The 21,497-nt window shown below is 48.9% G+C and overlaps 1 protein-coding gene across 1 annotated transcript in view; it reads left to right on the forward strand.

Moving 5' to 3' along the window:
* Positions 1 to 21,497, forward strand: part of SBNO1 (strawberry notch homolog 1) — a 946,695-nt gene that overhangs the window by 318,349 nt on the left and 606,849 nt on the right. The window lies entirely within an intron of this gene.

A 21,497-nucleotide genomic window follows, 5' to 3' on the forward strand; every position in this document is an offset into this window, starting at 1 on the left:
GCCAGTTTTGGTATGCAGTGCACAACACATACCATAACTGACGTCCTTGCTGTGCTCCGTACATTCACTTACTGAAAGCTTGGGCTGAAAAAATAGGAAATAAATAAAAAAAAGACTAAGTGCAGCGAGACATCGGTTATGGTGAGTACTGTTCATTGCATTCCATAACTGTTAAGTGTTGGGTTTCTTCGATTTGACTTTTTAAGTTTTGTTATACTTCACAGAGTTTAATTTTTACTCTAAATGCATTTTCTGATGCATGTGTCTAAGTGCCATCATAGGTACCTGACTGGAAGGGAGGGATTATTTTTAGCTCCTGCTCATGCATACAAATACTTGGCATCATTGTCTTTTTTTTTTAACTAGCAACTTCCCAAGAAGTTACTACATAGACCTGCATAAATGTTAGTTCCTTTTTTTTTGTGTACCCTTGAAAGATCTTTTGTTCCCATTCTAACTTTTCGTCTGTTTACTGACTACAAAAAACTTGTGTTCTTTGAATGTGTGGCTGTAGATACATATGTTCTGCACAATCCTGCCACCTCTCTTGCCTTTCAGTGTAAAAAGACCCTGTGTTATCAGAGAGACAGGCTCTGGGTCCATATTAGCATGCAGAAGCAACTAGCCAAAGAAGCCGCAACTGTCTTCAGGGAACCAACCAACCAGTCAATCAATCAATGCATTTGTAGAGCGCACTACTCACCTGGGAGTGTCTCAAGGTGCTGGGGGGGGGGGGGCTGCTACTGCTGTAACAGCCAGGACTTGAGGAGTCTCCTGAAGGTCAGCAGGTCCTGGGTCTGTCGCAGGTGGATGGGGAGGGTGTTCCATTCTTGGCGGTGAGGTTGGAGAAAGATCTGCTGCCGGAGGTTGTTCGGAGGAAGCGTGGTACGGGGCGAGGTCAGCGGAGCGAAGCCGGCGGTTGGGAGTGTAGAAGGGGAGTCGTTCGTTGAGGTACGCTGGTCCGATGTTAGGTGGGCAGTGATGTGGCGGGGGGTGTCGGACGAGGCTTGCGGAGGCGTTCTGTATGCGTTATAGTCTTTTCTTGAGTTTGGCCGTGGTTCCCGCGTAGAGTGCATTGCCGTAGTCCATCCTGCTGGTGACGAGGGCCTGGGTGACCGTCCTTCTGGTTCTGGTGGTGATCCATCTGTAGATCATGCGGAGGGTGTTGAAGCAGGAGGAGGAGACGGCACAGACTTGCTGGATCATAGACCGTGATGATTCCAGGATAAACCCCAGATTGCGTGCGTGGTCTGTGGGTGTCTGCGCAGCTCCCAGCAAGGCCGGCCACCAGGAGTCATCCCAGGCAGAGGGGGTGGAGCCGAGGATGAGGACCTCAGTCTTGTCGGAGTTCAGTTTCAGGCGACTGTTTTTCATCTATTCGGCGACGGCCTTCATTCCTTCATGGAAGTTGGTTTTGGCGGTGGCGGAGTCCTTTGTGAGGAAGAGGATCAGTTGGGTGTGGGCGTATGAGATGATGTGGAGGTCATGCGATCAGACGATGTTTGCAAACTGTGTCATGTAGACGTTAAAAAGGGTCGGGTTGAGGGATGATCCTTGGGGTAGGCCAGGCCGCATGTGATCTTGGTGGCTTTGGATCAGAATGGAGGGAGGCGGCCTCTCTGGGTTCTGTTGGTGAGGAAAGAGGTGATCTAGTCCAGGGCTTTGCAGCGGATCCCTGTGTTGTGGAGGCATGTGCGTAGGGTGTGGTGGCAGACTGTGTCAAAGGCAGCCGACAGGTGTAGGAGGATGAAGGTTGCGGTTTCGCCGTTGTACAGCAGTGTCCTGATGTAATCGGTGGCGACGACGAGGGCGATTTCAGTGCTGTGGTTGCGATTGGAACAAGTCCAAGGTGGTGTTGTGTTCGAGGAAGCAGGTCAGTTGTCTGACTATCTTCTTGATGACTTTAGCTGGGAACGGGAGCAGTAAGATGGGCCGAAAGTTCTTGAGGTCCTTTGGGTCTGCCTTGGGTTTCTTGAGTAGGGTGTTAATCGCTGCGTGTTTCCAGCTCTCCGGGAAGGTGACCGTCTCGAAGGAGCTGTTGAAGATCTTCCGGAGTTGGGGTGCAATGATGGAACTCGCTTTGTTGAAGATGTGGTGAGGGCAGGAGTCGGATGGTGAGCCGGAGTGGATGTTGTCATGGTTTTAATGGTGTCTTTGTCGTTGACATGGTTCCAGGAGAGCAGGAGGACTGTTACTGGGGGGCAGTGAGTCTGAGGTGTCGGTAGTGTCGTAGCAGCGTCTGGTTTCGTGGTGCTCGCGGGGGCCAGGAGATCTGGCGCTGGACGCGGTCCAGACGTAGACAGGCTTGCATTAAGCGCACCTTCGGCATGCCAGTTGCGCGGCCGCCATTAGGAAGGGAAGGTGGGAAGGAGGAGTACCTAGGAGGCAGGTGGGGAGTGAATGGGTGAGCGAGGGGGGCAGGGGACGCAGTGGCGGGAGGGGCAAGTGTCTGAGCAACAGCAGAAAAAGCTGGCAAGGCGAAAAAAGTAGAATGAGTGGAGAAAATGAGAAAGTACAATAAGTGGAGGAAAACTAAAAAGTATGAATAAGCGGAAGAAAGCGAAAGTGAAAATAAAATCCTCTCAGTGCCAAGGAGGAAGGCTACTTGAGTCTTCGGACTTCCTGGCTCAGCGATCCAGTCTGAAGTTGTCGGCTCTGGCGTATCTGAGGTTACTTGAGAGGAAGAAAAGACTCAATCTACCTCTGCTGACACAGGCCAGTTCACCTAGTCCACATCCAGGCTCATAATTATGGTTGAAGCCAAGGTACAGTGCAAGGCTCATAAGAGACCGCACTATGGCCCGGACTACTACTCTGGAGAGAGCCTGACTTCATGCCCTGCTGACATCCATCGGATCCAAGCTGGCATCTAAGAAAGGCTTCAGAGGCCGAAATGGGTCTTTCTAGAGAGCTTCACACCCATCTACCCTTAGATCTGAAGAGAATATCCTGTGCCGTGCCTCGACATAGTTTTTAAAAAAAACGTTGTTTATTGAAGTATTCAGTACCAAACAGTGTATTGGCATAGCAAACAGTGTAAACTAAATCCATTGTAAACAGAAAAAGAAAAAAAACATCTTTAAAAGGTACAGTTAATGATCAGATGTTGCAATAAGTTTAATGAGGCGGTCCCGCTCCGATGATTCATTACAAGCACTCTGGGTGATGGGATAACACAATATTACAAATCGCCAGTTAACATCACGTAGTCTCAACAGAAGTCTGGTGTAGCAAATATTCCCGATGAGGAGCACAAATATCAGTTGGTCTGGATGTAACCGGCAATTCCTCAGCATACAATTCCAATTGTTCAGGACAGTAAACCAGATCTTGCATCCATTCTGGAATTTTCGGGGCAAATTTTCTTTCCCAAGTGAAGATAATCCGCCTCTTGGCGAGAAGGAGAGCCTCTCTAACAAACTTGCCCACGGTGGCCTTTAACTGGGGGATGAAGCCAAGAAGGCACTCCAGAGGTGTACACCGTAAAACAATACCAGTCATGGTGTGTATGCGTGCAACAACGGTTTCCCAGTATTGAAACACCGGGGCTATTGCCAGGCTAGGTGGATAAAATTAGCATTAATTTGACCACAGCGTTTACATGGATCAGAGTCTCTGAGGCCCATTTTATTAATTTATCAGGGGTGTGATATATTTGGTGGATGAATTTAAAATGAATGATACGAAGATTGCCATTCAGCGTGAGACGACCTGTTAGCATGCATACCTGTTCCACTTCTTTCAGAGTGATCGAGGGGTTACTATTGTGTTCCATCGCTCTAAACTACGATCAGGCCCGCGCACCGTTTCATCCTCACCCCCTTGTATAATTTGGTAATCAGTTTTTTCTTGGATGGGGCTACTATTAATAATTCAAGTGATTGAAGTATAGTGGGTTCAGCAGGGACGTCGGGGTAATGATCCTGAAGTGCATGCCTCAAACGGTAGCAGGAATACTGGAACAGAAGGGTAGGATTTTTAATGTAGTCCAAGTCCTCCCAAGTTATGTAGCTACCCCCAGGAAAAAGGTCTCTCATATGCGGGATGCCAGCCTCCTTTAAAGCGTTCACGGGCCCTTGTTCCCAAGTGACGGGTAAGGCCGCCTCAACATCGTTTAAGGCTAAAAGCACCCTTTACACCCTCACCAAAGTCCTTGTCGTGCCTTCTGTCCACACTGAATTCAGACGTCTGAGACCAATCCTAGAAAAGCTCCAAGAAGAGCTTGAACTATGACAGAAGCAGATATTTATCTTCCCTTGCTCTTGGAAGATTTCTGCAAATGCCCATGTGATTGCTTCCTTATCTAGACGAGTGGCTGAGCAAGAGTGCAGGCAGGCAGCCGTGCCTAGTCTACACCCAAGCTGCCATCTCACTCCTCCACAACTTGGGAGTTTACCATAAACTCCTCAGAGTTCCATCTCCAACCACTCCAAGTGCAACCTTTTCTTGGTCCATGCTAAATGCAGTCCCCTGCAAGCCACACCCAAAGCAACTAAAAGTGCTAACTTTCCAGCAGCGTCTACCTTAATTTTAAAAATAAATTCTTTTAACTAAATAGTCAACTTTGTCAGAACAGTAATGTGCCTCCTGGTCATGATGGACTGTTGCATAGTCCTAGTTTCCCATGCTGGGCTCCACATGTGCCTGCACACACAACTAGCATTTGTAATGCAATATCTCTCGCATCTGCGAGAGTTTGAGTTATTGGCATTGTAAATGTCAATGCCCTTTGTGTTTGTTTTCAAAACCGATAAATAAAGGGCATTGACATTTACAATGCCAGTACCTTAAACTCTCGCAAATGCAAGACCTTTGCATTGCAAATGCTTTTTTGTAAAAGCACCCCATGCTGTGCTTTCACTTAAATGGTGGCCGTGCCCCTTTCTTTAGACGAGCCAAATCTAAAGATAGGGTTGCCGCCCCCATTAAAGTCAAAGCGCAGCATGGGGCGCTTTTACAGAAAAAAAGAATTTGTTTCTCAAGTTGACAGACAAATGTTTTTTTTTTTTTTTTTTTTGTAAATCGCTCATTCCACTCTTTCACTTTAATAGAAGCTGTGCACCTTTCTTTAGATGACCTGTGTCTAAAGAAAAGGGTGTGGCAGCCGTTAAAGTGAAAGGGCAGATTGGGCCGCTTGTAAAAAAATAAATACAAAACAAATGTGTTTATGAAGGTGAATATGGCAAGCTGCGTCTAAAGAAAGATGTTTGGCCGCCATTAACTTGAAAGCGTGTCATGGTGTGCTTTAAAACAAAAGTTAATACATAGGAGGAAAAAAACATGCAGCTGTGTTCGGCGCAGCAAATTACAAACCAATGGTACTGTTGCAATTATATCAGGTGAGGGTGCCGTGCTATGAAGAAAAAAAAAAGAAAGCGTTGAGTGTCCTGCCAGCAACGGCAGGTAGGAGAAAAACATTTAACCAAATAGGGCTTGAAGGTTGTAATAAAGCCTAGCGAGTAACAACACATGTAACAGGGGTGTCCTCATGGGAGGTTACAAGATGAGAAAAAGTGGTACTAAGAAGGAACTCCTAAACCTATTGACCATTTAAAAGCCACAGTCACAGGAGCCATTTAACAAGCATTTACAATGCAATAGTTCTCGGGTTCATTAAGTTTGAGCTATTGGCTTTGCTAAATATTGCAACACCAACTGCAACATAAGTTTATAAATTGTAGTCCAAAAAAATGTGTATTTATTTTTGTAGCAATGGTGGCATGCTGCGCTTTAGATGAATGTTTAAAAGTAAAGTGCGCCATACTGCGATTGCTGTGATAGTGGTGTGTGCCTGGTGAAAGTGTGCACTGACAGCTGGAGGGGTGTGCCTGCTGAAAACGTGCACCACCCAACCCCCAACACCTACGTCGCCACTCAATCCCCACCGCGTACAGCACCACTCAACTCCCAACGCCTACTGAACCGCTCAACTCCCACCGCGTACAGCACCACTCAACCCCCAACGCCTACATCACCACTCAACCCGCAATGCCTACAGCACCACTCAATCCCCACTGCGTACAGCACCACTCAACCCACAATGCCTACATCACCCCGCAACGCCTACAGCATCACTTAATCCCCACCGCGTAAAGCACCACTCAACCCGCAATGCCTACATCACCCCTCAACCCGCAACGCCTACAGCATCACTCAATCCCCACCGCGTAAAGCACCACTCAACCCGCAATGCCTACAGCACCACTCAATCTTCACCGCCTACATCACCACTCAACCCGCAACGCCTACATCACCACACAACCTGCAACACCTACAGCACCTCTCAACCCGCAACGCCTACAGCACCACTCAATCCGCAACGCCTATAGCACCACTCAACCGGCAACGCCAGCAGCCAGACACCTGCACTGTCTGGTAGGTTCGACCTAAAAAGGATGCAAATCAAACCACAGGAGTTGCATCTGCTATTCAGAGAAATCCATAAATGATTTCCCGGTCACAATTCACTTGGGGAAGGAAGTCTGTACCATCCCAACAGCATGGAGTGGGGGACATGCTGTACAGGGTCTCCAACACAGCTCAATTCTTTGCTAATGTGTTTGAGACAGAAGGACTTGACCACGCTGGACCCTAGTCCTACAAGTGTCCATGTTGTACTGGCGATCTGTGCTAAAGGCTGGATATTAACGAGTTTGTACTATTGGCATTGTAAATGACCATGCCTTTTATTTATGTTTTGGTTTTTAAAACCTTAATAAAAGGCATTGTCATTTGCAATACCAATTGCTCAAACTCGCATAAGTGCGAGACCCATTGCATTGCAAATGCTTGTTCAGAGTATAGTCCTCGCTCCTATCCTCTCCTCTACTGTCCCAATTAACCTCTATAATGTACACCTTTCACTTCCTACTCATCACTGATTTTACCTGGGTATATAGTATGATTGTTAGGAAGGTATGCCTACATGCACACCTGTAACTGTCAAATTCCATGTACTGCCATTTGTTTATCCTTCAAACACATTTGAGATTGCAGTCCTTCAAACACATTCGGAATAGAAGGTGGGTAAAATGTAGACTTTTGAGCATTTGTCTAGCTAGCTCTAAATTGTTAAGTGGCATTCAGAAACAATAACATTTGTTTTAGTTGCAATTACAGAAGGTATATAAATTATTATTTCTTGGTTTCAATTTTTTCACATGCACAGCATCTGGTACCCATTTAGTACATATTATATACCACTGACAATTTTTTTTTTTGAAGCGCTGGCTATCACTACGCGAGTAGCTGAAATCATGTAGGGGTACAGGCGGATCAGAATCTACAATTCTGGCTGGGAACATTCCAAAAATGTTTTGGTTATCGTGAGCTCCAGTAGCCATAACTGGGAATAACTAAGGCGACCTAAAAATCCACTCTCTTTCCTCTTTTCCGGGGACTATTCCACTATTATTTTCGATCTGCTCCGAGCAAGCGGTCAATATCAAGGGGGGGGGGGGGGGGGGTCGTGGGGGTATGTGGGCCATGGTTTTCGGATGGGGACAGCAGAATTCCTGCTGATCTCACCTCCCGCGAAGATCTCTACCACTCAAACCTGGCTTAAACAGTTAACTGCACTCAATGTCCAACCCACCATAGTGGATTCAGCGAAATCCCTAGGCATAACTCTCGACTCCAATCTCAACATGCAGCATCATATCAGCAAGGCTACTAAGGGAGCGAACTTCCAAATCAATACCCTGAGGAAACTTAAACCCTTCCTACCAGCCAAAGACTTCCAAACTGCAGTACAAGCACTAGTAATCCCGCAAATTGAATACGGCAGCACCGCCCTCTGCGGTCTCCCGTTAACCACTACTGCACCCCTAAGAGCCTCTCTAAACGCTGCAGCGAGACTCATCACTGGATCAAAAAAACACTCGCATATCTCCCCTGACCTGAAATAACTAGACTGGCTGCCTTTTGAAGCCAGAATACATTTGAAAATCGCCTGCATGACACACAAGGCTCTACACCTGAGCTCTCCCGGATACCTCACTCAGAAGCTGTCAATCTCTGGCGGCTCTAGAAACACTAGAGGCACAAACAATCTTCTGCTAAAACCTCGAAGATTCCGGAAGGAAAAAACTTATAAACGCTCCTTCTCAGGAATGGCACCCAGGATCTGGAACTCACTCCCTCCCGAAACCAGGCTCATCTCCTCCATCACACTTTTTAGGAAAGAAGTAAAAGCTATTTTTATGGCCAAATGCACTTGACCTATTAGGGTGGATCTGGAAAGACTCTACACCGATCTGTATTATTCTGTTCGAACTCTGACTATGTATTTCACCTGTATTATTGACGCTACTGACTATCTATGCACACATTCAACTGTAATATTTATATTATTGATTTGCTGTACTACTTTGCTCCCTCACGTACCTACCCTTCCCACTTATTATGTTTAATTTCACTCTCTTGTTGGTATTCCCGGCTTTGTAAAGCGCTCTGATATCTGCAAAGATCTTGTTCGCGCTATATAAAACTTTCAAAATAAATAAAAAATTGTTTCGAGGGGATGCCGTGGCTTCCCCGAAGCAGGTGCTCTCTGTCCCCCCCCCTGTGATGCAGGTGGGGTGGGCGGTGCCTGCAGCCCATGTCCCTCCTCATGTGGTGGGTTGCAGGATGTCCATCCAGTCAAACTGGGTTCATTGCTTCCCGGCACCATGATTTAAACACTGGCCCGCTCGTAGTATGGCAGAGGGACACTGTTCTGCAATACTCATAAAGAGTCTCTGAGTGGCATAACGTCTTGAATCGCCAAATCGTTTCCAACTATTACTAGACTTCTGTTGAGTGTCAGAGGGCAGCACATAATCTGACATTAAAGAAGGAAAGTTCAAAACCGGTGCTATTTTTAAACATTTGCTTAAATTGCTGTCTGGTAGTTCAAACGCACCCACGCTCCCAGTTGCCAAATGATTTGCCTGCCAGACAGATCTGCTCCGTTGAAGGCTAATGACAGCTCTGGCTATTCCCTGGTCATTTGTGAATTTGAAAAGTTGGCAAACACCCCTGAAATATAACACATTACACAACTGAATTAAGCCCTAAGTAATAACTGCTCATAACATTTTATGGTTTAGGACTGAGCCACCTTAACGATACAAGCATGCAAATTCACTTGAAATCAATTATTTTGCAGTCTTAAGGTAACTTTGCTTTGCTGTTTGCACAGGCCCAGTCTCCTCCCTGTTTAGAAATTATGTTTAAAAATGCTTGTTTTAACCAGCTGTGAAGTAGAAAGAAGACGGCACCGCTGGGAGAAAAACGAGCTTGCAGGGCTGTTTACATATCACTGGCACAGGAAAAGCCCGGCCGGGGAGGGTGGGGGTAGAGCTGCACTCCCCGTGCCCCCTGCGCCTCCGCTATCCATGCCTGAAAGAATGTTCTTATCTGCTTGTTAAATAAACAACCAGATAAAAATAATCTTGTACGCCTGCCACAAAACAGGCTACATTGTCTGGAGGGACAATGAGAAAAGCCGACAGGTTGGCAACCAAAGCCCCTCTTTTCCAATGGGAAGCCAGCGTTTACCATTAACGCTGACGCTACTCAATGGAAATGGCGGGCGGGGCTGACAGTACCCTTTTTACAAACAATATCTCTCGAAGAGGCGTGGCCAGCAGCTTCGCTGCTCAAGCCCACACCTCTCCGAGACCTAAAAAGTTGGGCAAAAAGTGGGCGAAGCTTCAAGTCCATACCTCAATACAGCATGTGTCGAGACCGCGCAAGCGCTGCCTAGGCGAGACCCAAAATTGACCGGAGAATGCTTGCAGTAAGTATATGTAGGAAAGTGGCTCTATATATACTGGGCCAAAGTAAGGTACAGTATGTATAGAGTCCCCAGTCCCCAGAGGTTTGGCAGAAGCTAAAGTTAGATATAACCTTACTCTCTAAAGTGGTTGCTTGGTCGTGCAGTAAGGCATTATCAGAGGACAGTGTAAAGCTTTTGTTGTACACACCCAGTCAGCAAATGGTCTCATACACTCAAGAAATGAACTCTAGGCCAATTGTGTTGTATAAAAAGATATAGTTTTATTTTAGAACCAACAAAGTATCAAAATATACTTTCTCAGAATGGATTACTTTAGTTAAATACTTTTCAAATAAGCAATAGACTCTTTGAATATAATAGTTACAGTTTGTTGCACTAGGCAACACAATTTCAAATACAATGCAACATTGAGCTCAATGGGAATTTTCAGTTAAATGTAATTAGTTACTTTGTAGATTACTTTTCCATCCACAGGACTGGATCATAGATTCAGTCCCGGGACATGAGCTGTAAACGGTTAAGTTAAAGCGTTTTGGTTACAGTAGTGATTTTTAAGGAATATTATTGTATTTTAAAAGTTGACACTTAAAAACTTTTTCAGTTGAAATTACTAATGTTATCCTATGGAAGGAAATTCAATTTGCAGGTAAAGTATATTCACGTTACTTTTGTAATCCATTGCTGGACTCCTAGGTTCATCACTGGGACCTCTCTCTAAAACATGTTATCGTTGGCACGATTTTTAGAGAATATTTTTAATTAGAGAATATTTTTAAGTTTCAAGAATCGAGACTTAGAAACTTTTACATCAAAAAGCAGGCAATGATATCCTATGGAAGGAAATTCAAGTCACTGGCAAGTACGGTTAGAATTACTTTTCAGAGTCAGTACTGAGCTCAAAGATGCAGCACTGAGGTCTCTCCTGATAACAGGTGAGTTAATCGGAATTCGTAGTTCGGCTGACTTTAGATGAATGTTTTAAAGTTCCAAAACTCCACACTTAGAAGAATTTCCAAGTGAAACCAGTCAATGTTAACCTATGGAAGAAAAGTGAGTTATCGGCTTTTAGGTAAGTAGTCGACTGGAAGAGTTGAGGGTAAGGCTCTGGGTATAGACTCAGGGGTCTCCCAGGGTCAGGTAGGTACAGTTGGTACACCCTCAGCTGCACAGGGGCAGCCAGTGCAGAGGTAGTTAGGCCCAATGTTATCCAATGAGAAGCAGGGGGCCTTCAGTTGGTGGCTGCTGGCTAGCAGGCCACACGGCTGAGGGAGCAAGGCTCATGGTAACTTTCTCGGGGCAAACTGGGAAGTAGGATAGGACAAAGGATGCACTGCCAGGGGCACTCGGGCAGCTGGGTGCAGGGTGCTTTTGAGCCGTTGGGCGCTCAATGTTATTCAATGGAGATCTTGAAAAAGGAACACATGCTGCAAGCTCTCGGACGGAGGATCTTCTGGAGCGACCAACACTTCGAGGGGTAAGTAGGGATCTTGGAGGGTAGGTAGGCGCCCCGAAGTTGGGCACAAGGGGCCGGGGGGCACCGGGTGCAAGGGTGTCTTTTGGCATCAGGAAATCTTACCCTCTGATGGTCGCAGTTGTGGGGTCCCTGGTTCTGAGGCTGCAGGTGTCCGGGTCGTTGAGGGTCTTTGGGCACTGGATTCCAGGTCAGAATCGCCTGTGGGGGACGTCCTCAGGGTCTTTGTCCACTCGGGCACAGGCCGCGCTCTGTGGGTGCAGAGTGGGCTGGATTCTTGTTTCCTGGCTGGCACCAGGGGTATTGTTGTTTAAGCAGAAACACTGCTCATGGGAGTCTGTCTCTAAGAGGGTCAAGGCAGGCAGGTAGGGCTGGGGCTTGTTTCGAAAGTGGGATCTGAGGAAGGAAGGTTCAGGGCGCCCCTAAATACTAACTTTAGGGGCTTTACAGGTAGGGGAAGGGCAGGGACCAATAGGTCCCTGTCCCACCCCCTATCCTGCTCCTCTCCTGTGGGAGGGGGGCAGGAGCCTATCTCTGATTGGGCAGGGCTCCCAATCTTCAAGATGGCCGGGGCCCGGAGTTGTGCTCCACCTGAGGGGTGGAGTTGGCACAGGCTGGCACACCCCCCCTGGCGTAGGGTTTCCCGCCAGTCTTCCCGCCAGAGTGGGGGTTAGAACCGGTTGCTGAGTACAGCAAATGGTCTGGAGAAGGTCACAAAGGCGGCATGCCTTTGAAACTTCCCCCTGCCCATCCTGGGGGAGGAGACCCTAGCACCTCGCCCAGGATGTGCATTGTTGCAGGCCCAGGAGAGCGTGGGGCTCACCATCCAGGGGTCCAGCAACATGTCTGCTGTGTGGCAGCCTCTGCAGGTTCCAGGGGGCATCTCTAAGATGCCCTCTGTAGTGCATTCTACATTAAATCCCCCACTTCCATCAGTGTGGGTTTAATGTGCTGAGAAGTTTGATATCAAACTTGTCAGTTTTCAGTGTAGCCTTTATGGTGCTATGGAGTTCTTAATGACAACCTCCCATCACCATATACTCTTAATAGCATCACTCCACAGGCCCTGGGTACTGTAGGGGCACAGGGCTCATGCACCTGTGCCCCCACCACTGGCATAGGGCACCCAGCTAGAGGGGTGACTGGTGTATGCCAGGACAGTGGGTTTGTGGGCATGGCACACAGGGATGTGTGTTATGTTATGTTAAAAAGTTTGTACCGCGCACGTACACCGAAACGGTTTCTTGGCGCTCATAACAGACATATCGAGCCAGGGCAGAAGGTTTTACTCAAAGGCCGCTTTGAATAGATGGGTTTTTAATGTTTTTCGGAACAACTCATAAGAGGGGCAGTGACGAAAGGAGGAAGGGAGGGAGTTCCAAAAGGAAGAGCCTAGAAAAGAAAAGCGCAGTCCGCCGTGTTTTTTGCGGCGGTTAGATGGAATGCATAGAAGATTGTCAGCAGAAGAACGTAGATTGCGGGTTGGGAGATATCGCTTTAACTTGGAGGAGATGAACACAGGTGCGCGGTTATGAAGGGATTTGAATATGGTGCATCCGAGTTTGAAGGAACACCGTTTAGCTACTGTGAGCCAGTGGAGGCTCCTCAGTAAAGGGGAGACATGCTGGTGTTTGGGTTGATGGAACACCAAGCGAGCGGCCTGGTTCTGAATTAACTGGAGTTTTTGAAGCGGATAGGCAGGAATCCCCACATAGAGGATATTTGCAAAGTCAACCCTGGAGATGACCAAAGCCAGTATGACTAGTATGAGTGCCTCTCTGGTTAGAAATCGGCAGATCTTACGGATCCTGCGCAGCTGGAAGAAGCAGGATGATGTTACAGCCGAGATCTGAGATTTCATGGATAGATCCTCAGAGATGAGCACTCCCAGGCTTTTCACGGAGCTGACCGGGCGAGGGGGGACGCCAAGAGAAGGGGGCCAGTAATTATCATCCCATGGATTGGTGGGACCACCCACCAGAACAAGTTCCGTCTTAGACGGATTCAGCTTGAGCTGGCTGTGAGCCATCCAGTCGGAGATGTATAACATTGTGGTTTGGAAGTTAGTGCGGGAGGAAGGTGAGGTGTCCAAAGGAAAAATCAGTTGCAGATCGTCTGCATAGTTATATATAGTGGCAGGGGAGTGACAAAGAGAGACCATAAGTGGTTGCAAGTATAAATTAAAGAGAAGAGGGGAAAGAGCCGAACCCTGGGGGACACCGCAAGAGAGGGGGGAAAAAGGAGCAGAGAAGGTGGAAAGGTGGACTGCCTGGGAGCAGCCTTGCAAAAAAGATCGAACCCAGTCGAGGGCAACGCCCTGGATGCCAGCGTTGTTGACACGGTCGATCAGTATAGTGTGATCGACCGTGTCAAAAGCCGCCGACAGGTCCAACAGTACAAGGGCTTGAGAAATGTTGTTATCAGCTCCTGTTCTAAGAGTGTCCATGACAGCCGCAATCACCATCTCTGTGGAATGGAGGGGGCTGAAACCAGCCTGTTGGGGGTCCAAGAAAAAAGAAGTCTCCATGAAAGTGCTCAGACACCTAGTTACGTAGGTCTCTAAGATCTTTCCCAAGAAAGGGAGAAGGGAAATGGGTCTGTAATTGCTCAGCACAAGTGGGTCTGTGTTGGGCTTTTTCAGGGTGGGTAACACCACGGCCTGCTTAAAGGATTCTGGGACAACTCCTGAGGCTAAGGAGGAGTTTATTTATTTATTTATTTTGAAAGTTTTATATAGCGCGAACAAAATCTTTGCAGATATCAGATCGCTTTACAAAGCCGGGAATACCAACAAGAGAGTGAAATTAAACATAATAAGTGGGAAGGGTAGGTACGTGAGGGAGCAAAGTAGTACAGCAAATCAATAATATAAATATTACAGTTGAATGTGTGCATAGATAGTCAGTAGCGTCAATAATACAGGTGAAATACATAGTCATAGAGTTCGAACAGAATAATACAGATCGGTGTAGAGTCTTTCCAGATCCACCCTAATAGGTCAAGTGTATTTGGCCATAAAAATAGCTTTTACTTCTTTCCTAAAAAGTGTGATGGAGGAGATGAGCCTGGTTTCGGGAGGGAGTGAGTTCCAGATCCTGGGTGCCATTCCTGAGAAGGAGCGTTTATACGTTTTTTCCTTCCGGAATCTTCGAGGTTTTAGCAGAAGATTGTTTGTGCCTCTAGTGTTTCTAGAGCCGCCAGAGATTGACAGCTTCTGAATGAGGTATCCGGGAGAGCTCAGGTGTAGAGCCTTGTGTGTCATGCAGGCGATTTTCAAATGTATTCTGGCTTCAAAAGGCAGCCAGTCTAGTGATTTCAGGTCAGGGGAGATATGCAAGTGTTTTTTTGATCCAGTGATGAGTCTCGCTGCAGCGTTTAGAGAGGCTCTTAGGGGTGCAGTAGTGGTTAACGGGAGACCGCAGAGGGCGGTGCTGCCGTATTCAATTCGCGGGATTACTAGTGCTTGTACTGCAGTTTGGAAGTCTTTGGCTGGTAGGAAGGGTTTAAGTTTCCTCAGGGTATTGATTTGGAAGTTCGCTCCCTTAGTAGCCTTGCTGATATGATGCTGCATGTTGAGATTGGAGTCGAGAGTTATGCCTAGGGATTTTGCTGAATCCACTATGGTGGGTTGGACATTGAGTGCAGTTAACTGTTTAAGCCAGGTTTGAGTGGTAGAGATCTTCGCGGGAGGTGAGATCAGCAGGAATTCTGCTGTCCCCATCCGAAAACCATGGCCCACATACCCCCACGACCCCCCCCCCCCCCCCTTGATATTGACCGCTTGCTCGGAGCAGATAGAAAATAATAGTGGAATAGTCCCCGGAAAAGAGGAAAGAGTGTGGATTTTTAGGTCGCCTTAGTCATTCCCAGTTATGGCTACTGGAGCTCACGATAACCAAAACATTTTTGGAATGTTCCCAGCCAGAATTGTAGATTCCGATCCGCCTGTACCCCTACATGATTTCAGCTACTCGCGTAGTGATAGCCAGCGCTTCAAAAAAAAAAAAATTGTCAGTGGTATATAATATGTACTAAATGGGTACCAGATGCTGTGCATGTGAAAAAATGAAACCAAGAAATAATAATTTATATACCTTCTGTAATTGCAACTAAAACAAATGTTATTGTTTCTGAATGCCACTTAACAATTTAGAGCTAGCTAGACAAATGCTCAAAAGTCTACATTTTACCCACCTTCTAGTCCGAATGTGTTTGAAGGACTGCAATCTCAAATGTGTTTGAAGGATAAACAAATGGCAGTACATGGAATTTGACAGTTACAGGTGTGCATGTAGGCATACCTTCCTAACAATCATACTATATACCCAGGTAAAATCAGTGATGAGTAGGAAGTGAAAGGTGTACATTATAGAGGTTAATTGGGACAGTAGAGGAGAGGGTAGGAGCGAGGACTATACTCTGACCAAGTATTTGCAATGCAATGGGTCTCGCACTTATGCGAGTTTGAGCTATTGGTATTGCAAATGACAATGCCTTTTATTAAGATTTTAAAAACCAAAACATAAATAAAAGGCATGGTCATTTACAATGCCAATAGTACAAACTCGTTAATATCCAGCCTTTAGCACAGATCGCCAGTACAACATGGACACTTGTAGGACCAGGGTCCAGCGTGGTCAGGTCCTTCTGTCTCAAACACATTAGCAAAGAATTGAGCTGTGTTGGAGACCCTGTACAGCATGTCCCCCACTCCATGCTGTTGGGATGGTACAGACTTCCTTCCCCAAGTGAATTGTGACCGGGAAATCATTTATGGATTTCTCTGAATAGCAGATGCAACTCCTGTGGTTTGATTTGCATCCTTTTTAGGTAGAACCTACCAGACAGTGCAGGTGTCTGGCTGCTGGCATTGCTGGTTGAGTGGTGCTATAGGCGTTGCGGATTGAGTGGTGCTGTAGGCGTTGCGGGTTGAGAGGTGCTGTAGGTGTTGCAGGTTGTGTGGTGATGTAGGCGTTGCGGGTTGAGTGGTGATGTAGGCGGTGAAGATTGAGTGGTGCTGTAGGCATTGCGGGTTGAGTGGTGCTTTACGCGGTGGGGATTGAGTGATGCTGTAGGCGTTGCGGGTTGTGTGGTGATGTAGGCTTTGCGGGTTGAGTGGTGATGTAGACGTTGCGGGTTAAGTGGTGCTGTACGCCGTGGGGATTGAGTGGTGCTGTAGACTTTGCGGGTTGAGGGGTGATGTAGGCATTGCGGGTTGAGTTGTGCTTTACGCGGTGGGGATTGAGTGATGCTGTAGCCGTTGCGGGTTGAGGGGTGATGTAGGCATTGTGGGTTGAGTGGTGCTGTACGCAGTGGGGATTGAGTGGTGCTGTAGGCATTGCGGGTTGAGTGGTGATGTAGGCGTTGGGGGTTGAGTGGTGCTGTACGCGGTGGGGATTGAGTGGCGATGTAGGTGTTGGGGGTTGGGTGGTGCACGTTTTCAGCAGGCACACCCCTCCAGCTGTCAGTGCACACTTTCACCAGGCACACACCACTTGAGGAGACATGTGTGCCATGTAGTCTCTTTGTTTAGTTCCTCACCAGCACACTCAGCCTGCAAAGGCAGTGTGTGTGTCAGGGTGCAGGGCCCCTAGGGGTGGCACAATAAGTGCTGCAGCCCTTAGGGGTATTCTCTGGTCACAATGCCTTGAGTACCTAGGGTGCCATTTACCAGGGACTGACATGTGGCCAGAGATGCCAATTGGGTTTCATCTTCAACACAGTTTCAGGGCAGGAACACAGACCCTGGGCACCTGATTGGCAGGAGCCCAGGGCACTCTCAGTCAAAGCACATCAGCAATTCAGCAAAAAGTGGAGGCATACCATGCAAGGAAGAGGACACTTTCTCACAGTATAACCACTGGCAATCGCTCGGTAGTATTCCAACCCTTAATTGTTTTGCCCACCATACCACCTCAGATTGGACTCTGCCATATGCAAACCAGTCTTGCCCCTGCTCCATTAGGAACAGTCCAACCCAAACTACCAAGCATCGTCCTCACTGAATCTAAACACCAAACAGGACCAGTTTCGCCCTGCTCAAGGGTTGCCTCTCTGCACAGTAGTCAGAGGGTCACTGGAAAGATCTAGTCTTCCAGGCCGTCGTGGCCTTTGGGCAGTGGTCGGCACTAAACTTTCATTTCAGACCCCACTGCTCTGCACAAAGAATATTATGAAGCCAACTCACTTCACGTCAAACTGCTCGACCTCTGCACTAAAACACCCTTCAGAGCTGAAGCCTTTGGCATCAAAAACTTGCTTACGGTTTTCTGCCTCTCCAATCTCATTCCGTTTGTTGTTTGGAGGCTTTAGCACACCTCTCATTCTAGTAGCTTCCACCTGAGCCAGAAAGCAAACATTCACCACTCTGGTCTAGATCTCTCTTGTTCCGCGTGAGAGGCTCCCCAATAGGCTGATTCATAGTTGTACAGTTCATATACAACTAGGGCGAAATCGGGCACCCGATCCTAGGAAACTCAACTTAAAATAAGTAAAAGCTTATAAAGCGCATGAGTGCTGAGGCGTCTTGGCGCTATAGCAGGAAAAGAGTTAGAGAAGGATGCGTGCCTTATTTCTGCAAGGAGAATAGCCAGGTCTTCAGCCTTTTTTCTGAACAGAGGTCTGGAAGGTTGTAGTCTGTCTGGTAATTCATTCTATAGGTTAGATGCTAGATATTTCAGGCTTCTACCTACCCATCTAGCCTTTTGTATTCTATGTATTTGGACTAGACCTTTGTTAGCAGATCTGAGATTACGCTGTGGAATGTGCTCACAGAATAATTTCTGAAGATCCACTGCTCCACCACCAAACAGTGCTTAATGTACCAAGCCCAGTGCTTTAAATTCAATTTATTTTTGCACTGGTAGCCAATGAAGTGCTCTAATGCTGCTAGAAATGTGGTGGTACTTTGGAATGTTAAGCATTCTGGCTGCAACGTTTTGCAGAGATTGTAGTTTAGATAATTGGCACATTTTAGGCTCAGAAAAAGGGTGTTACAATAATCTGAAAGAAACCGGTTCGTGTTTGATTCCTTCCCTTAGAATATCCACAGGCGTCCGACTGAATCCGTAACATTTTCGTCAGCAGTACCCCTGCACGTCGGTAGGCGTAGTCTGTGGCTCCACGTCCGTCGTCTGCTTCGTCATTGCCGGGATGACGTCGTCCTCGCGCGCTGACGTCAGTTCTTCTTTTTTCCGCGCCAGCACACGCAGATCCGTGAAGAGCCAGTACTCTAGTCATTTTTTGACTAACCTTTTTAATCTCTTTTGATCACTTTTCGAGTCTACCTTCGATTCGCAGTGCTGATTGGGATGCCTGCTTTCAAACATTGCAAGGCCTGTCATCGCCTGATGTCAGTTACCGACTCCCATCGTCAGTGTCTTTACTTCCTCGGGCCGACCATGATAAGTCGTGCCCCGACTGCCGGGCCTTGACCTCGAAGGCTAGACTGGAGCGGTCCCGTAAGCTGCTCAAGCTCCGGCAGTTGGTCGAAGGACTGGTTGCGGAGCCGCAGTCATCGCCGCTCAACGAGTCACCACCACTCGTTGGGCTCCAAGTCCTCGGGTAAGTCGAGGCATTTGAAAAAGAAGTCGAAGAGGCGGCATCGCTCTTCTGACTCCCCCAGACGCTCATGCGACGCTGCTGGGGGTTCGGTCAGTGCCGCAGGCGCCGCGTCCAGCTCCATACCCGCCGGTCCCTGGGCTGCACGTGACGCTGGAGGAGATAAGTGCTATCCTCACAGCCATGAGGTCGCACTACCCTCCGTCGGAACCTGCCGAGGCACCTTCGGGTCCCGCGGGTCCAACTGGGAGCCCTAGCGGGCCGGGTGCTTCGGCCCTGGCGCCGTCGTTGACTCTGGTCCTAACGCCACAGGCCTGGATCCGTGTCGTCGCCAGTCGACTTTACGACTCAGCTGGCGCCGACCCAGAGGGTGTCGCTCCCGACGCCGTCCCCGGACGACGTCGACCCCAGTTTCAGCCCTGGTCCGGCACGGTCTCCGGCGTCGATGGGTGAGGTCTTCACCTACGACCCGACTCCATCTTTTTTGCCTGCTTATCAGGAGATGAATGACGAGGAGGACTGGGAGGGGTCTGAGGACCCTCTGTCAAAGCAGAGCCAGTTGAGCCAGGACTGGGCAGAAGAGCTGGGGGAGGCCAGTGGTCTGGACACTTCGCCTCTCCTCCCTCCGTGCCTTCGGAGGAGGGGGGCTGCTTACAGCGTGGTGTTGAACAGGGCAGCCAAGGCCTTGGCTCTTGAGCTCCCTGTTGCGGCCTTGAGGACTAACCTCCTCACTGAGGTGCTCAAACCGCAGGCAAGCTCCTCAGAGCCTCTACTGCTGTTTAACGAAGCCCTCACCGACGTTCTGATGGGCACCTGGTCCAAGCCCTAAACAGGCCTCCCTGTGGATCGGAACGTGGCCCGACGCCACCGCCCGGCTCCAGGTGACCCCTGCTTTCTGTCCATTCACCCCACCACGAGAGCCTGGTGGTCCAGGCCTCTACGTCCCAGACCGCATCCCCTACCGCTCCTCTGGATCGGGAATCCAAAAGGTATGATCAGTTTGGAAAGAAGCTGTTCTCCTCCCTGAGTTTAGGGCTGCGGTCTGTCAACACCGCCTGCCTTTTGGGCCATTACACCCACTCTTTGTGGGACACGGTTGCGGAGGTGCTGCCTCAGTGCCCGGAGGAGGCCTGGACATGTCCCGCCCAAGCCCTGGCGGAAGAGCGGGATGCAGCACGCTACTCGATCCTATGTTGACTTGACACCACGGACATGCTGTGTAGGGCGATTGCCACGACACTGGCGGTTCGCCGCCGCACCTGGCTGAGGTCCGCCAACTTTTCTGGGGATGTCCAGGCCACGCTCATGGACATGCCCTTCAATGGCCGTCGACTTTTTGGCGACAAAGCGGACAATGCCCCATCTCGCTCCTCCCTTTTCCAGCCAAGGTCATCGAGAAGAACGTCAACAGACAGCTTGCCGCCTTCCTCGAGACAAATGGATCCCTCGACCACTCAGTCCGGCTTCCGACCCAACCACAGCACCGAGACCGCCCTCATCGCAGCCACAGACTACATCAGATCCCTGATCGACAACGGAGAAACTGTGGCCCTCATCCTCCTGGACCTCTCCGCAGCATTCAACACTGTCTGCCACCGCACCCAAGTGCAGCACCTCAGCAACACCGGAATCAAAGTAAAGGCACTGGAATGGATCATCTCGTTTCTCACCGGAAGAACCCAGAGAGTCCGCCTCCCCCCGTTCAGATCAGAGGCCACCAAAGTCATCTGCGGTGTACCACAGGGATCACCACTCATTCCCCACTCTCTTCAACATCTACATGAGCCCCCTCGCAGCCATCGCACGACAACACAACCTCAACATCCTCTCCTATGCAGACGACACCCAGCTGATCCTCTCCCTCACCAACGACCCCGCCACCGCCAGAACCAGCCTACACGAAGGGATGAAAGATGTCGCCGACTGGATGAAGAACAGCCGCCTGAAACTGAACTCAGACAAAACGGAAGACCTCATCCTAGGATCATCACTCTCCGCCTGGGACGACTCCTGGTGGCCCCCCGCCCTGGGCTCCACTCCCAAGCCAACGGACCACGCACGCAACCTGGGCTTCATCCTGGACTCCTCCCTCTCGATGACCAGACAAGTCAACGCCGTCTCATCATGCTTCAACACCCTGCGCATGCTCCGTAAGATTTTCCGATGGATCCCCACCGAAACCAGAAAGACGGTCACCCAGGCACTCGTCACGAGCCGACTGGACTACGGAAACACTTCTACGCCGGAACCACAGCCAAACTTCAGAAAAGGCTCCAATGCATCCAGAACGCCTCCGCATGACTCGTCCTGGACATCCACGTCCACGTCCTGGACATCCACGTCCACGTCCTGGACATCCACGTCCACGTCCTGGACATCCACGTCCACGTCCTGGACATCCACGTCCACGTCCTGGACGTCCACGTCCTGGACGTCCACGTCCAGACTCACCCACAAAGCGCTCCACGACCTGGGACCCATGTACCTCAACAACCGACTGACCTTCTATACGCCCACCCGCCTGCTACGATCGACCAACCTCGCCCTCGCCACCGTTCCACGCATCTGCAGAGCCACCACCGGAGGAAGATCCTTCTCCTACCTGGCAGCCAAGTCATGGAATTCTCTCCCCACCCACCTTCGGAGAACCCAGGACCATCTCGCATTCAGGAAGCAACTCAAGAC

The sequence above is a fragment of the Lissotriton vulgaris genome, chromosome 11 (assembly GCF_964263255.1).
Source record: "Lissotriton vulgaris chromosome 11, aLisVul1.2, whole genome shotgun sequence".
Taxonomy (NCBI): domain Eukaryota; kingdom Metazoa; phylum Chordata; class Amphibia; order Caudata; family Salamandridae; genus Lissotriton; species Lissotriton vulgaris.